This window comes from Onychomys torridus, chromosome 20 (assembly GCF_903995425.1).
Source record: "Onychomys torridus chromosome 20, mOncTor1.1, whole genome shotgun sequence".
In the NCBI taxonomy this organism is placed as follows: Eukaryota; Metazoa; Chordata; class Mammalia; order Rodentia; family Cricetidae; genus Onychomys; species Onychomys torridus.
This window is the reverse complement of record NC_050462.1, coordinates 30,749,389-30,765,550: the sequence shown is the minus strand read 5'-3', so window position 1 is coordinate 30,765,550 and position 16,162 is coordinate 30,749,389. Positions and strand designations below refer to the sequence as shown.

General features: G+C 45.6%; 1 protein-coding gene across 4 annotated transcripts in view; it reads right to left on the bottom strand.

The window, feature by feature from the left end:
* Positions 1–6,662, bottom strand: part of Nap1l1 (nucleosome assembly protein 1 like 1) — a 29,053-nt gene extending 22,391 nt beyond the window's left edge. For 2 of the 4 annotated variants that reach the window (XR_004943262.1, XM_036169557.1), the window contains exon 1: positions 6,468–6,662. The gene's annotated coding sequence lies outside the window, so the exon portion shown is untranslated. The remainder of the gene's footprint in view (positions 1–6,467) is intronic. The other 2 variants (XM_036169555.1, XM_036169556.1) reach the window with 1 other exon arrangement.
* Between the last annotated feature and the right edge of the window lie 9,500 nt (positions 6,663–16,162).

The window sequence follows — 16,162 nt, the reverse complement described above, 5'->3', positions numbered from 1 at the left end:
GCATTTCTCAGCCAGAGAGACAGCTTAGTCAGGAGAGCGACTGCTACCCAGAGGACCTGAGTCTGATTCCTCGAACCACACAGAGCAGGACCCGACAGGCCTACAAGCAGTCCTAGCAGAGGGAAGCAGAGACAGGCGGACCCCCGGGGCCTGGCCATTCATCCTAAACTCATCAGTAAGCCTGAGGCCCAGGCAGAGATCTTCGGTCCACACTCAGAAAAACAGTATTCTTTTTCTTGGAATGAAAAACTTCCAATCCAGGTTAGTGACAGCAAACCAAGCAGGTCAATTCTTGAAAATCAAAAGTACAGAATAAAATTTGTTTAAAAATGGTAAAAGCACAGAAACCCTAGCAGAACCATTAAGAATCTTTGGTCCAAAACTGAAGTCAAAAGGAAGCTATTTCTGCCCTAAGGTCAACCACCATTATCAAATTAACAAAGAAAAATGTTCATTTACTGGGGGAGAGGGTAGGCACAAGTAAGCCTGGGTCTCAAGAGCTTTAGCTCTGAGGAATCTCAATAGCTCCCTGTGCTGTAGAGGAGACAGCCTCATATAGCACTGACCAGCTAAGAATCCACAATGTAGCCAAGGATGGCTCTGAACCTTTATCCTCCCTCTTCAAATGGGATTACATGTGTATGCACCACCTAGGCACCTGAAATTTAGTTTTAATAACCTGAGCTAGTCAAATCCTAGGCAGCACACTGGGGGAAGTAACTCGGTGGTAGACAATGTACCCAGTATGTGCAATGCCTTGACTTCAATCCGCAGCCCCAAAAACAAGAAAAAAAAGTACACACCCATCCAACCTTTACAGCAATCCTCCCAAATTAAGCAGAAACTCCAAATGCTATACCCTCACAATAAACCATCTCCTGGACTAACAGCCCAAATTAATCTACTGTGCCGTCCCCTAATGCCTAAGCTATAGCTTAGCTTAGTGGACCCTCGTGTGTTCACAGGCACTTGCAGATCAAAAATAAGTGAAAAACACCTTCATCCTACACCTCCAGTAACTCATAAAAGCAAGAAACTGGTCCTACACTCTAAAAGCTTAAATATTATCAAATGGACAAAGGCCAAAAGGTCTAAGTCCAAGATGAAAGTAACTGGGCTCTGGGGGCACAACTTAATGGTAGAGCCTTATTCAGTGTGCAGAAAGGTCGAGTTTAATCTTAGGGAGGAAGAGGAGGAAGGAAGAGAGCCATCTACAAGAGATAAAGATAGCAAATGTAGGAAATAACTTCCAGAGCAAAAATTACAAACTGACATCAAGCGACTGGCTTAACAATAAATTCAGTTCAACTGAAAAATGGATCAGGTTAAAAGGAAGTTAGAAGACACAAGCATGTCAGGACTGAAAGAAAACATGCAAGATTTGGGATGTAACAAGATCTGAGGCTGGACACACATTCTAGAAGTATATAGGCTGTAACATTAAGAAATAGCCGGGCGGTGGTGGTGCACACATCTTTAATCCCAGCACTCAGGAGGCAGAGGCAGGCGGATCTCTGTGATTTCAAGGCCAGCCTGGTCAATAGAGTGAGATCCAGGAAAGGCTCCAAAACTAGAGAGAAACCCTGTCTCGAAAAACCAAGAAACAAACAAACAAAAAAACCTACTAAGAAATCTCTGGAAATGATCAAAGACACCAATCCAGATAAAAGGAGCCCTCTAAATCCTCCTTTCCCACTGAAGATAAGAACCCAAAACAAAACATGCTAAGTAAGATACAGCAGTAAAAAGACAAAATATTGCCATGGGTATAGTGGTACACACGTTTGATCCCAGCACTTGAGTGTATTAACCATGATTTCAGACCATATGCAACTAAAACAGCCTTTAAAAATAAAGTTAAATGTAGGCAAAGCAGATAATTGGAGGAAAAAAAAATACCTCCAAGCAATCTCACTGGAATATTCTATTACCTTTAACTAGAAAGTAACTCCAGGCTGACAGTCTAAGAAAGATGTAGGTCAGAGAGAATTGTGTGTATCCAAAGTTTTTTGTTTATTTTTACATGTGGTACCACTCACTATATTGCTCAAGATATGCTCAAACTGCTGAGCTAAAGTGATCTCCCCCTGCCCCCGCCCAGATATCCCAGTGCTAAACTTCAGGTGTATGTATGTTACCACATCCAGCTATATTTCCACCATCTTTAGAGCAGTAAGACAAAATACAATCCTAACCAAACTGAATTACCAAACTGTCCTACCCTGAGGGTAAAAAACTTCAAGAATATTATCAGATATCACATAAGGTTCAATGTGTAATCCCATACTGCATAGACCATCTCAATGGGGAAAGACGCTGGTTTTCAATTTTCCTTAAGTCAATTATTAACCTGAATTGAAATAAGTAAACTCTTCCACAGAAGTAGGGGGGGGATGACCTTGACTGCGCAATCTCCTCAGGTACACACACACACACACACTCAAAACTTATCATTTTATGGTCATGGGTATATCTAATAGCCAGATACCCAAGCATCTGTTACCAACTTCTTTCCTTCTGGTGGGTCATTTTGGAAAAATCCCTATGATAATCAATCAGCAGACAAACATTTCCTCATTAGAAAATAGTGACTTATGAAGCAGGCAGTCACTTTAAAATGTGTATGGTTTAATAAGACACCAGGAAAGCAATAACTGGACTTCCCCCCCACCTCTCTCTCAGACCTCACCCCATAAATTTCAGAAGTGGCTCTTCTGGAGCATTCTCATCAGGTCAGGGCACGGTACCAAATTGTGGCTCCAACTGAACTTAGTTTAAACAGCATCTTTTTTTTTTTTAACCCTCACTTTTTCATTCCAGTGATACCAAGTGGAGTCAGAACCAGCCAGAACAGGTATTGAACTCCCAAACAGAATGGACTACTTGAGAACACTACCTTCTTTCGGTCCAGAAGATCTCCATAGGGAGAGTAACAGCAGATGTACATGTACCAGGGCCTGGCATCTGGCAAAACCCCTCACTTTCTAGTAACAATTTATCTATAGTCAACTGTGTTTTATATGTATGTATGTGACAAACACAGCTTACACATGCAAAGACAGGGCTTCTAAGCAGTCACTAACTACATGCAAGTATCCATGTTGGAACAAAATCACCTGACTACACTGCAGCTTTTCCCACAGTAAATCCAGGACCATGCTTTTCAATTCCACACTGAAGTCCAGCACTTACTTCAAGTCAGACAACATCCTTAGCTGGGTGGTGGTGACTCAGGCCTTTAATCCCAGTACTCGGGAGGCAGAGGCAGGAGACTATGAGTTCGAGGCCAGCCTCATCTACAGGATGAGTTCCAGGACAGCCAGGGCTACAGAGAAACCCTGCCTCAAAACAAACAAACAAAAACAAAAAACCCCCAACCAATGAGGGGCTGGAGAGATGGCTCAATGTTTAAGAGCGCTGGTTTTCCCTGCAGAAACCAAGAACCCACCTGGCAGCTCATACTAGGATCTGACACCATCTTCTAACCTTTACAGGTACCAGGCACGCACATGGTGCACAGACTTACATGTGAGCAAGAGACTCATACACATAAAATTAAGTCAAAAAAAAAAAAAAAAAAAACCAACCTCATCACTTCAAAACTAACCCTAAAAAAAGCTTTTTATCGCGCTAGTTAAGATGTTAGCACTACCTCCTAGTCCATATACAGTAAGATAGCTTCAAGAGAAAGCTAGTGCTACCCGACAGCATTGAATGATCGGTGTGGATTTAAAAAATGCCACGCCTTTAATCTCAGCATTCCAGGGGCAGGAGGTGGATCTGAGTTCAAGGGCAGCCTCCTCTACATTGCAGAGCTTTTAAGACGCCTCAGTAATCACTGACTCTCATTTGTTCCCTCTGGAGTATCTTTCTTTAATGTTTTGTAACCTTTATTTCTATGTGAATGGGCGTTCTTTCTACATGTATGTCTGTATATCATGAGTGTGCATGTTGGATCCCCTGGGACCAGACTAAGAGAGTTGTGAGCGGCCATGTGAATGCTAGGTATCGAACCCAGGTCCTCTGGAAGAGCGGCCCAGCCAGGTCACCAGCCCCTCTAAGTATTCTCTTTATTCTATAGCTCCTTTACCAGTGTAAATAAAGCTTTTCGATCTTAAAAAAAAAAAAAAAAAAAAAAAAAAAAAAAGGTCCAAATACATTCTTAGCAATGAAAGGCAGAGTGACTATCCTAAGGTACAGCAGTTACTTCTTACAAACCCAGCAACATGGTCCAGTGGTCTGTGATTGATGACTACAAACGGTTGCAGCAGCTGTTCCCACAACCTCACCTCCAGTAAGTGCAACAAGAACTTGTTACTCAGATGAAACTAGTTTGAAATGTTTCATCAATTCTAACATTCTAACAGACCCCTTTCTGTAAAGCAACCCAGAAGTACCTTAAGCTTTTCCAACTCGCCTCAGACCGCAGGGCTTAACCCTCCATACACAGACAAACCAGTATGCTTATGGTATGAGACATAGGTCAGAATAGACTGAATTTTAGGATATGAATAGAATTCTAGAATTAAATGAAGACTCTTTAATACTTCTGAATTTCTAACCCAACAAAATAAGCCATGTATTTTGATACCTTCAGATCTTTTTTTAGTCACATTCTGCCTCTTTTAGTCACCCTTTCCTGTATTGGTATAAGTCACCTGAGGCCAATTTAAGCAAGTAAATAAATAAACTATAGAGTTTTAGTCACACTGGCTCTGCCAAGAGTGGATTTTTTTTTTTTTAATCTCAAGAAAAGCCAGATCAGGTGCCACACTCAGTATTAAACTATTATCAATTATAGGCTCCAAGACTAAAAACAAAACAAAACAACAAAAAAAACCAAACAGGTATTCTGCAACAGATTAAACTGACAAGCTTTCTCTCCATATGTTGAGTAGCCTTTAACTTTTATTTAATAATCTAAAGGCTGACTTGAAAAGAACATCTCTTAGTTAAGTCAAGAGTTTATGACAGATGTCTAAGTCCCTGCTAATGCTAAGTTAAACCCTCCAAATCCAGATTTGGAATTAAAGTAGTTGTACAGTTTAAATCTGGGATGTGCACCTCAACTGTAAACAAGCTTGAGACGAGAATTCCAAGACCACCGAAAACCCCACTTACCTACAGTTAGTTTTCAATAAACCACCCCTAACACAACCAAAAGTATTTCTTTGGATTGGTTTGAAAAGATGTTTGGATGGCAAACACTTTTCAAAAATAGCCCATGTGTTGGCTCTCCTGAAACCAGGTTAGTATTTTGGGTTCTCCAAAACGTTGTCTCTTCAGAATTTAGACAGGCGACGTCTTGAAATTGGGAGTCCTTGAAGACAGCCTGTCCCTGGACTAGCCCTCCACCGAGATCTCTACAGGAATGTGGCGCACAGAGCTCAGTCAGTATATACTCATTAATGCTCTTTAGTTCCGGAAGAGAAAAAACTACGTTGTTGGTCTATCAGAATCCAACCACCCCCCACCCCACCCGACCCGACCCCGCTCCCCGCCCCGAGCCACCACCCCCCACCCCGCCACCAGCCTCATTTTCATTTTAGAACCACTGGTTTAAAGGGACTTAAGACCAAGTTCTCTCCACACCACTAAGGCCAAGGGACCCAGCGAGGAAGCTCTAAACTGTACCTGCGAGACACAAAACAATCTCTTGTTAAAATAAAAAAAAATAAAAAATAAAACAGCTAAGCTACACGGCTTTGCACGCATTAACCCCTTAAGAGCCCCGGCCGCGCAGGCTCCTTCTCCTCCTCCTCCTCTCCCCTCCACCCCCGCCCCGCCCGCCCCATCCCCCTCTTCCCCCCCAGCTCCATCTTCCCCAGGCGCTAGCTAGCACATTTTTCCTCCTCCTCCTCCTCTTCCTCCAGGGAAGCGTGCGAGCCCTCGGGGCTGGTCCTCACCGCGAACCCCGTTGGCCTAACAACTCTTGGGGTTAGCTTAGCCGGGGGGGGGGAGCCCGGGCCGGGGAGGATAAGAGGATGGAAAGGGAGGAGGGGATGGAGGGGTGGGGGGAGAGCCGGGGCTGTCTCCCGCCATCCGCGGCGCGTCCCCACGTGCCCGGCTCCTCCGCGCGCCGAGGCCGCGGCCTGCGCAAACCCCCTCCCGGGCGGGCCGGGCCGGCGGGCGGGCGGGCGGACGGGCGGAACTCGCGGCCACCGTTCCTTCCATCCCCCCGCGGCCTGCTCGCGGTGCTCCTCTCGGGGTGCTGGTGGTGGTGGTGGTGGTGGTGGTGGTGGGTGCGGGGGGGAAAGAGAGAGGACCACCGAGGCAGCGGCGGCCCCCGGGCGAGCCATGCGCTCCGCGGCGTGGCCTCCTCCTCCTCCTTCTCCTCCACGCTCCCGCGCCCGCGGGGTCCCTCCGGCCGCACGGAACCCAGCCCCGACATCACACACACACACATAGACACCTCGCAGGCCCCGTTCCCCCAGCCCGAGCTCCCCGGCCTCTTCCCCAGCCGTTACCGTTCCAGGAGGCTCGAACGCGGAGCCGGACGGGCCGGAGCTGCGCAGGCAGTGACTCAGGGCGGCGGCGGCGGCGGCGGCGGCGGCGGCGGCGGGAGGAGCGGGAGGAGCGGGAGGCGGCGCCGCGAGCAGATGGCGCTAAAAAAGACCCGAGAGCCCGCCGCTCGCGCTCATATACAATTAGCGTCAGCACGTAGGGGCCGCTCATCCCCCCCCCCCCCCCGCCACCACCACCACCCCGCCTCGGCGTCGCCTAGCAACGGGAGCGGGAGGCGGGGCCCCGGGCCGTGTTGCCTAGGAACAGAGCCGTCCTTCTTTCCCGCCTCCCATCCCCAGCCAGAGCCCTCCAGGCTTCCCGCCCGAGACGGTGCTTTCTCTCTCTGCTCGTTGCACACTCTAAGCCGACTCCTCTCCTCGCCCTTCTGCGGTGGCATGGAAATCCCGAAGTCACTGCTACGGCCCTCTTTCTCCTCGCCCGCTGGCTGTATCCCGCCCGGCTCGGATTCCCGTCCGCGTCCAGGCCTAATGCCTGCAACTCTTCCCCCCCCCCCCCCCCCCCCCCCTTCCTCTGCTCTGAAATCGTTTTCCCACCCCGGCTAAGAACCACACAGCTCTTGCCATGTGAACACCGCAGCAGCGGCTTCTTCTGCTGGTTCTGCTTCTCAGTCAAGGGGCCCTCCGCGCCTTGTAGGGTGTTCCGCATCATGTTGACCTGATGAGCAGTCCTTCATTCCTGCGTTAGTTCATTTGAATTTTGCATGTTCTTAAATTGCTTTATAATGAGAACAACCAGTGCATCGATTTTTCATCTTGCTGAAAAAATTAATCCTATATAAAAACCCTTAAGCTTGTGAATCCTTGCGGCTCTTTTTCTGTTGGCTGCAAAATCACCTGTTAACTCTTTTGTGTTGGATGCTTTTTGTATGTTTTGGTTTTAGGCAGGGTCTCACTGTGTAGCCCATGCTGGTATCAGATTTTACAATCTTCCAGAGTGTGGGTATGTGCCAAAATGCTGAGAAACTATTCATAAAACAGTTGTGCTCTAAGTGTGGTCTGACCTTCCACATACCCTTTAAGGTGGAAGGTCCAATCTGTGTCTGTAATACTGACGCACTGTCTACATTTAACATTCCCATTCTCCCACAAGTCTACACTGGAGTCTTCCAGACAACACACATCATCTGATAGGGAAACATTGGAAAAACAATCAGACGTGGAAGAACGTGGTAAAAAGCAATATGCTCATATAAAAGGCTATGTGCCGTGACTATTTCAATGAAGGAATAACTACTGTTCAAGATTTGTCAATGTTGGGGCCTGTGGATGTAGCTCATTTGGTTAAGAGTGCCTGCCTAATATGCATGAAGCCCTGGGTTCAAACCCCAGCAGCACATAAATGGTGTGTGGTGTCATACTTCTGTAGTAGCAGTACTCCAGAGCTGGAGGCAGAGGGCTAAGCAGTGTAGGGTCATAGAGAGTTTCCAGGCCAGCGTGGAATACTTAAGGCCCTGTCTCAAAAGAAAAAGAAAAAAAATCGCTGATTAATCTCCAACAAGATAACTATCAGTATCTAGAATGCACACAGCAGTTCATTGGGGGAAAGTGGAGCATGGTGTCACATACCAGTTAAGCCAGAACTCAGGAGATAAAGACAGGAGGATTTGCCGGGGGTGAGGGTGGGGGTTGGGGTGGCCATGTAGGTGGTGGCTCTTGCCTTTAAATCCAGCACTCAGGAGACAGAGCCAGGCGGATCTCTGTTAAAGCTACACAGAGAAACCCTGTCTCAGAAAAACCAAAAGTAAATAGATAAATAAATGAATGAATAAATAAATAAAAAACAGGAGGATTTTGAATTTTAGTGCACCCTGCCTACATAGTGAGACCCTACCTTGAAGCTAAACAAAGATTTTGGAATTTTACCATTTTTTTTTAATGTGAAAGGAAAGGTTCTGAGACATCTGAATATTATATTCCTGGAAAATTAAAATGCCTGTAGTCTCCCATTGGAGTCCTCACATACAGCAACCAGCACTTTCATTTTAGAGGATGCCATTTTTTAAAAATTATATTTATTTGTGTGTGTGTGTGTGTGTGTGTGTGTGTGTGTGTGTGAACAATCAGTTCTACAACTCACTGGGGGTGCTTCCTATGGAGGAGAGGACCCTGGGGAAGATTTTGGAAATGTGACCCTGAAAGCAGTCTCCAAAAGAAGTAAGAATGCTCTGTGACAATAAGACCCACGTTCCCAGCAATATATGACCGCCTTTTTGCCTAGTCATGGCAGTCACCTTGAGACAACTCAAGCCAAGGCCTCGTGAAATGAGGGGTATGGTGCTTAATAGCGTCCATTGGACGGGACCTAGGAGAAAAACCTAGGTGTGTCCTCCAGGGAGTTTCTAGGTTCTGTTGGTTGAAGTGGGAAGTCCCCCTTAGGTGGCGTCAATCCGTGGGATGTCTTGAATGGATTAAAAAAGTGAAAGCAAAGAGTTATACCAGCATCAAATGCTTTCTAGTTCCTGACTGGATGCAATATGATCGGTATCACCGTGCCTCCCCCGCCATGAAAGACTGACTGCACCCTCAAACTCTGAGCCAAGCAGAATCCTTCCTCCCTCCCTCCCTCCCTCCCTCCCTCCCTTCCTCCCTCCCTCCCTTCCATTGTTTCTGTTAGGTATCTTGTCACAACAATTTTTAAAAAGTAACTAATACAGGTTGGTGTCAAAGTATGTTCTTAATTGAATTTGGACTCACTCATAAGTCACTCTCTTCAGATTTCAAACCTTCTCTGTTCTAAATATCACTTCTTTTTTGTTTATCTGTTTGCCGTTTGTTTATTGAGGCAGGGTCTCTCTAGGTTGCCCGTCCTAGTACTTATTCGGAATGTTGACTAGACATCAGTCTGCCTTTGCCTCCCAAGCACTAGGATTAAAAGCGTGTGTTACCCAGTAGAACTGACTGTGTTGGCTGGGTCTCGGGTGAGCTGGCCCTGAGGATGTGAGAGTGGGAGAGCTGACCCCACCATGCCCCATCTGCCCCATGGTAGTGTGGGCAAGGGAAAGATTCCCTCCTCCCTTGCCCCTCACCACCTGCAGCAGGCAGGAGAGCTGGCTCTCTCCCTCACCAGCTGAAGCCCTTGGGAGATCGGCCCCTGCACTTTGCCTGAGCAGCACAGTAGAGCTGGCCCTGTTGGGGGTGGGGGGAGGCAAATGATCTGGACCCATGGGAGAACTAGTCCCACCCCGCCTATGCCATTAGGTGGTGTGGGTGAGAGAGAGAGAGATACCCTTCCCTCCACCCCTGCCTGTGGCAGGTGGGAGAGCTGGCCATGAGATCATGGGAGTGGGAGAGCTGGACCTGCCCCTCACTGGCTTCAGCATAGTAGAGCTGACCCCGTTGGTGGGGGTGAGGGTGAGCCAGCCCTGAGGGGTGTGGGGGAGAGCTGGCCCCAAGACTCGTCTGTCATGCAGCAGCACGGGCAAGGGAGAGATGTCCCCCACCCTTGCCCTCGACTCTTCCCAGTTTTGGAGATGATTAGGGCCATGGAAAGATAGGAGATATAAAGAGAAGAGGACAATGAAGAGAGAAAAGAACAGAGCTTAGAGAAAGAAGAGAGGCATGTGAGTTGTGTGTAGGAATAGCAGAGAGTGCCCAATCATAGACTAGTTAAAGAAGCGCACAGAACAATCCTTAAAACGAACTGAGTGGCTGTATGACGGACTTTCCCTGGGGAGACAATGCACACACATCATCTCCTGATAACAGATGGGGACTCACAGCAAACCGAGGCAGTGATTGCACCAAAGTCCAATTTGGTGAAGCAATTTTTTTTTTCACTGTGGTTACTAACAGGAGTATAGGTGAAGGGTTACTTGCTAAGAGCAGGGATGACCCCTGACTCAGAAGCTAAGTCTTCAGAAGGTGCTGCTGTGGTCCTTAGCCAGGGTGGGAAAGTGGGTTCAGAGGAGAGGAACGGGAAGAGTTGCAGGAATTAGGCCTTGAACTCACAGAGCTCCACTTGCCTCTGCCCCTGGAGTACAGAGAGTAAAGGGATGAGCTAAGTTTGGCCTTGATGGTACAGTTTCTTCAATTTGCTTCACTATATTCTGGTGAGACAAACCGATTGTAGAAATAGCTTCCTTTTTTACGTGGAATATATTATATGTGCTGTGCTCTCTATGGGATTTTGTTATTAAACATGCTTCCACAAAACTAGCTCTCAAGATAGACATTTTCTCACTCTTTTATACCTAGGATGGAATCCTTAAGAGGCACTGCTGTGAAACAGTCCTCTTGTACACTGTAAAGATTTGTCACTCGAATTGGGTTAATAAAACACTGATTGGCCAGTAGATGGACAGGAAGTATAGGTGAGGCAACCAAACTAAAGATGATGGAAAGTTAGAGGAGTCACCAGCCAGACACAGAGGGAACAGGAGATGAATGTGCCATGCTAATGAAGGTTCCAGCTATGTGGCGAAGTATAGAAATATGGGTTAATTTAAGTGTAAGAGTTAGCTAGCAACTAACTCTTGTTAATTGGCCAAGCATTTACAATTAATGTAAGTCTCTGTGTGATGATTTGGGAAGTGGCTGCCAGGTATTTGGAAGTTGGTGGTAGAACAGACACTTCTGTTTACAGGGCACTAAATACTATGTGTTTTGCACATAATGATCTTCAAATTGTAGCCTGTGAGAACTTGCACAAAAGCTGGGCATGGTGGCAAAGGGCCTTTCCTGGTTGGCAGGAAGCTAGGCCCAGATAAAACCTACCAGGAGGCCAAGGCAGGTAGATCTCTGTAAGTTGAAGACTAACTAGCCTGGACTACATGGCAAGTTCTAGGACAACCAGGACTACGGAGAGAGATCCTGTCTAAAAAAAAAAAAAAAAAAAAAAAAAAGGAAAAGGAAGGAAGGAAAGAAGAAGAGAAAAAGAAAAGGGTGTCTTGCCTTGAGGAAAAAGTTACATGCCAACTTTTAACTGAACAATCTAACTTCATCTGTAATTTTCCATTTGAAGGGTTTCTGTTTCTTATGAGATTTTTGTAGATTTGGATTAAAAATAACAGATACTGTATTTATTTTTATTATGAAAATGAATTGGCAGGAAAATAGAAAACAGGTTTTTATTCATCGCCCACATCTCAACTGCTGATGCAGAGAGACCCAGAGGGCAGATGGTAAAGCACACCAGGTGATGTATACGGCACAGCCGAGGCACGGAGCTACCCTTAATTACCCAATAGTAATACTGACTTGCTTTCTAAAGAACATGAAACATCTATCGTTGGAAATGGCAAATCAGAACATTATTGATAATTGCGAGTTTCACTCACTACGTCACCACAGTCATGTCACACGTGACCTGTACTTGAAAAGGGACTCATGGGAAGCCACATAGCCACTATTAAACCCAACCCACATGTGAATAAATCATAAGAGGAGACATTTATTCTGTGTGACCTTGTGACATCAAGTTGTCATCTACACATATTACACTCAAGGACTGCCTAATCTAGTTACTTTTTTTTTTTCCAGAAGAACTTAAACTTTTGAGTAACTTTGGAGAGGGCCATATTTTGAGCTCTCCTGAGCTTTCTGTGGTGGGTTGGACACTCCTGGTCTAAGCCATGATGAAAAAACCCGGAACTAAAGTGTTAATCAATCATGCCTGTGTGGCGAAGCCTCCAACTACACATTGAACTATCAGTTTTGGAGATTGTGGGGAGGCTGAACAGTTGACAGGTACCTAGAAGGTGGCATCTAGAGAGGGAAGGGCCTCCCCTTCCTCAGACCTTATCTCTTCATCTAGCTGTCGTCTATATTTTTTTTATTTTATATGTCATTTAATAATCGAGTATAGCTGTTAATATAAGCCAATATTTCCCTGTGTTCTGTAAGTCATTGAAAAAAAGAAAAATGTCACATTGGACACAAAGGGATTTTTATCCCGGTGACTTTAGAAATAAAAACTGAAGTACAGAGCTCCAACTCTCAGGCAAAACTTTTTTGGTGTTTTTTTGTCTGAGGTAAAATTTTTAATGAGAAAGAAAAAAGGTTGAGTAAAATGTTAATCCCAATGGCAAGAGTAGGACCACTACCACAACTTGAGCCAAATTAGAAGCAAACCTGATTTTTTTATTGGTGTGCCCCCAAGAGCTGGCCAGCAACTGCCTGCCTCCTAAGTCGGGTTAAAGAGATCAACCTTGATTAAAGTAGTTTTACAAAAGAAAGACAATAGAAAAATAAGGAAATACAGAAAATAAAATCTCAAAAAAAAAAAAATCATGAGGTCACTATGTGATTAGGAAGGATGTAGGGAGGTCGAGGGTTAGGGAGGGTAAGGGTGTTCTCAAAAACAAGTCAAGATGGTGGTGGTGGTGGTGGCACAGGCCTTTAATCCCAGCACTCTGGAGGCAGAGGCAGGTGGATCTCTGTGAGTTCGAGGCCAGCCTGGTCTACAGAGATAGTTCCAGGCTCCAAAGCTATACAAAGAACCCTTGTCTCAAAAATCAAAATCAAAAACAAAACAAAACAAAAAAATAAAATACAAGCCAAGGTCATGGGTTAAGGGAGGTTATGTTCCAGGAAACAGAGCAACTCAACTCTTACAGTAAATAGAAACTTATTTTTAACAGTACAGCATAATGGTCCCTGCCTTCAAAATGGAGTCAGGTAGGTTCCTCCTAATGTCAATTGCAGGAGATGCAGGCTGCTTGCTCACAAAGAAATAGGCATTTTATCAAGTTGTTGAAGTGGGCTGAGGTCTGGTCATTTTTGCTAGTCATGAAGATGGTATTCATTTATTTATTTGTTTGAGAAAGGGTCTCACTATGTAGACTTGGCTGGCCTGGAATGTACTTCCAAGAAGAGGCTAGCCTCAAGCACATCAAGGTCCATCTGCCTTGGCTTACTGAGTACTGGGACTTAAGGTGTGCTCCACCATGCCTGGCATGGGGTGACATTTTTTGTTTTTGTTTTGTTGAGACATGGTCTGTATGTATTTTGGTCTGTCTCAGAACTCTCTGCATAGACTGTATGTAGAGAGGCTGGCCTTGAACTCACAGAGATCTGCCCATAAGACAGTGTTTTTAAAGAAATCTCTTACTCTCTAGTTTAAGAATATTTCCCTGTAACAAGTCTTTCTCTGTGCCACCAGCCAGCTCCCAAATAATGACATGGAGACTTCTTACTAATTATGAAATCTCGGCCTATAGCTTAGGCTTGTTCCTCACTAGCTCTTATATCATAAATCAACTCACTTATATTAATCTACATTCTATCACATGGCAGTACCTCTCTTCCATCTAGCACCTCCTGTTTTCTCTCCCATGTCTCCTGTGCTTCTCCTGCCCCTCAATTCCTCCTCCTCTTCCTTTCTCTCCCAGGAAATCCCATTTATACCTCCTGCCTAGCTACTGGCCATTAAGCTCTTTATTAGACCAATCACAGCACTACATCTTCACACAGTGCACAAATATCCCTATTGGTGAAATTATTAAGGCCACTCCACGTAGTTAAAAGGGAGGTTTATTTTGTGGGGTCACTTACAAATGAAGGGATAAGTAGGTTGCAGGGTCTGGCAAAGGTGTGGCACAGTCCAGCGGTGTTCTCTGAAGAACTCTGCTCGGTCTACCTCCAGCGTCCAGGGTCCAGGCACCAAGAGAGCCCCTGCATCCGGATCGAGTCTTCAGCGTCCTCTCTCAGCCCCGCCTTGTGGTGTGACTGTTACCGAAGCCTCAATGGGGGTTGGAACTTCCAGGTCAAAGCTGGAATGGCTACCCACTACATCTCCCACAACATTTACTCATATAAAATACAAGTCAGTGGACAGTTTGTCCTTTTGGACACCTTCCTGCACCTGTTACTCTCCCCCATCTGTCAGAGGACAGACAAGGCATACTTATACATTGATACCAGGGAAAAACAGGTCGTGGATGAAGGACACAGAACCTGTTATCTCTTTTCTTCGGGAGGCTCTCTATTTCTACTTCATTAGGCCCTAAAGAGCGGATAACAGAAACCCTGACCCCCCGATGGAGGGTCACAATTAGAGCAGTCACTTTATAAGCTGTGATTGGTACTTGCCATTGATGGCAGTCTTGTGGTGCTAAGGCTTCGACCTGTGGCATGTGACTCTGACCCTAGGTAGATATCATTAGAATAAAACTGAAGTATAGGACATCGGGTAGGTGAATGGAGAACTTCTTGGCCTGTAGGGAAAATTCCCACACACCTGGTGTCAGAAGTGTAGCATACTGAACATGACAGTAGGAAATGTTCTGATTTCATGCCCCTCAAGGGTCTCAAATCTGCACCAAGTGCCTACATGTTAACAAATTAGCTCCTATGAAAATAATTTATCTAAATATAGCAAGAAGTCAGTTTCTATCAGTTCATCGCATTAGCACATAATATAAGTTCATTCTATTAATTCAGTCATTCACTTGGCAAAACCTTGTTGAGCATTTGCTGTGTTTAAATGCTGAGGTTTGTAACGTTGGAGACACAATGGAAGAATCCAGTTGAAGACATAGCCCAAAATGTAATAGAAGGAAGTATGTACTTTTTTTAAATTTGGTTTTTCGAGACAGGGTTTCTCTGTGTAGTTTTGGTGCCTGTGCTGGAACTCACTCTGTAGCCCAGGCTGGCCTAGAACTCACAGAGATCCGCTTGCCTCAGCCTCCTGAGTGCTGGGATTAAAGGCGTGTGCCACCACCACCTGGCAAAGCTAGTGAGACGTGTGTTGCCAAATTCTTGTCAATACAGTGTGAGCAGAAATCACAAGTGCTGTTTCTGGGCTTCAGTTCTGAGGCATTGCCAGTGCGGTCTCCAGGGACTCACGTTTCTTTTCTGGTGATCTTGTGTAGGTGTTTGGGTGGCTGAGTCTTCAACAGTGCAGGGCAAGCGTGTCCAAAGGCTGGTGGTACAGTATACATGATGGAAGGCTTCTGAGTGGTCCCACAGAGCTGCCCTGCTGATGTGAGCCTCCTTCGTGATGTTCACATGACTGAGAACTAAACTCTGCTGTTTAAGCTGCTGTAGTGTTGGGTTTCAGTTACTGCTCTCTTTCCTCATGCAAACCCAGATCCAGTGGGCATCTTTAGAAGCTTCCAGATGCCAAGGGGAACCCAAGGGAATGACTAGAAGAAGCATATGGCTCAGTAATGGGGCTGCTTTCTGGCAAACCTTAGCAAGTGAAATTGGAGAATGGAAAGTTAAAAATGAAGGAGAGGAATATATACTGTTCTGCTCATGATCCCTCATGCAACCTCGAATCCAGAATGATGAGGAGGCCTTGCAAATTACAGAACAAGTGGTGGGGAATGCTTCTCTTGCTTTTCCTAGTTAGTGTATTAGATCGTAGTCTTCAGGGAGGGAGAACTCTCCTCTCATGTATGTGTCTGTAGGAGAAAGACAGCCGTACAAGTATTATCCAATGTACAATGGCTCTCACACATACACTCACAATGTTGCAAAAGCCATATACATTCTGTAAAAACTATACTTTGAGATTTGGATCTTGACCTTTTCCTTAGCTAAGGATATGCAGAATGGTGCGGCTAAGGCTGTCAGTGGGTTAGGTGTATCAGCTACATCTTTGAGTTACAATATTTACAGCTATTGACACTTTTTTTTTAAAGCTGAGGATCGAACCCAGGGCCTTGCACTTGCTAGGCAAGCACTCTACCATTGAG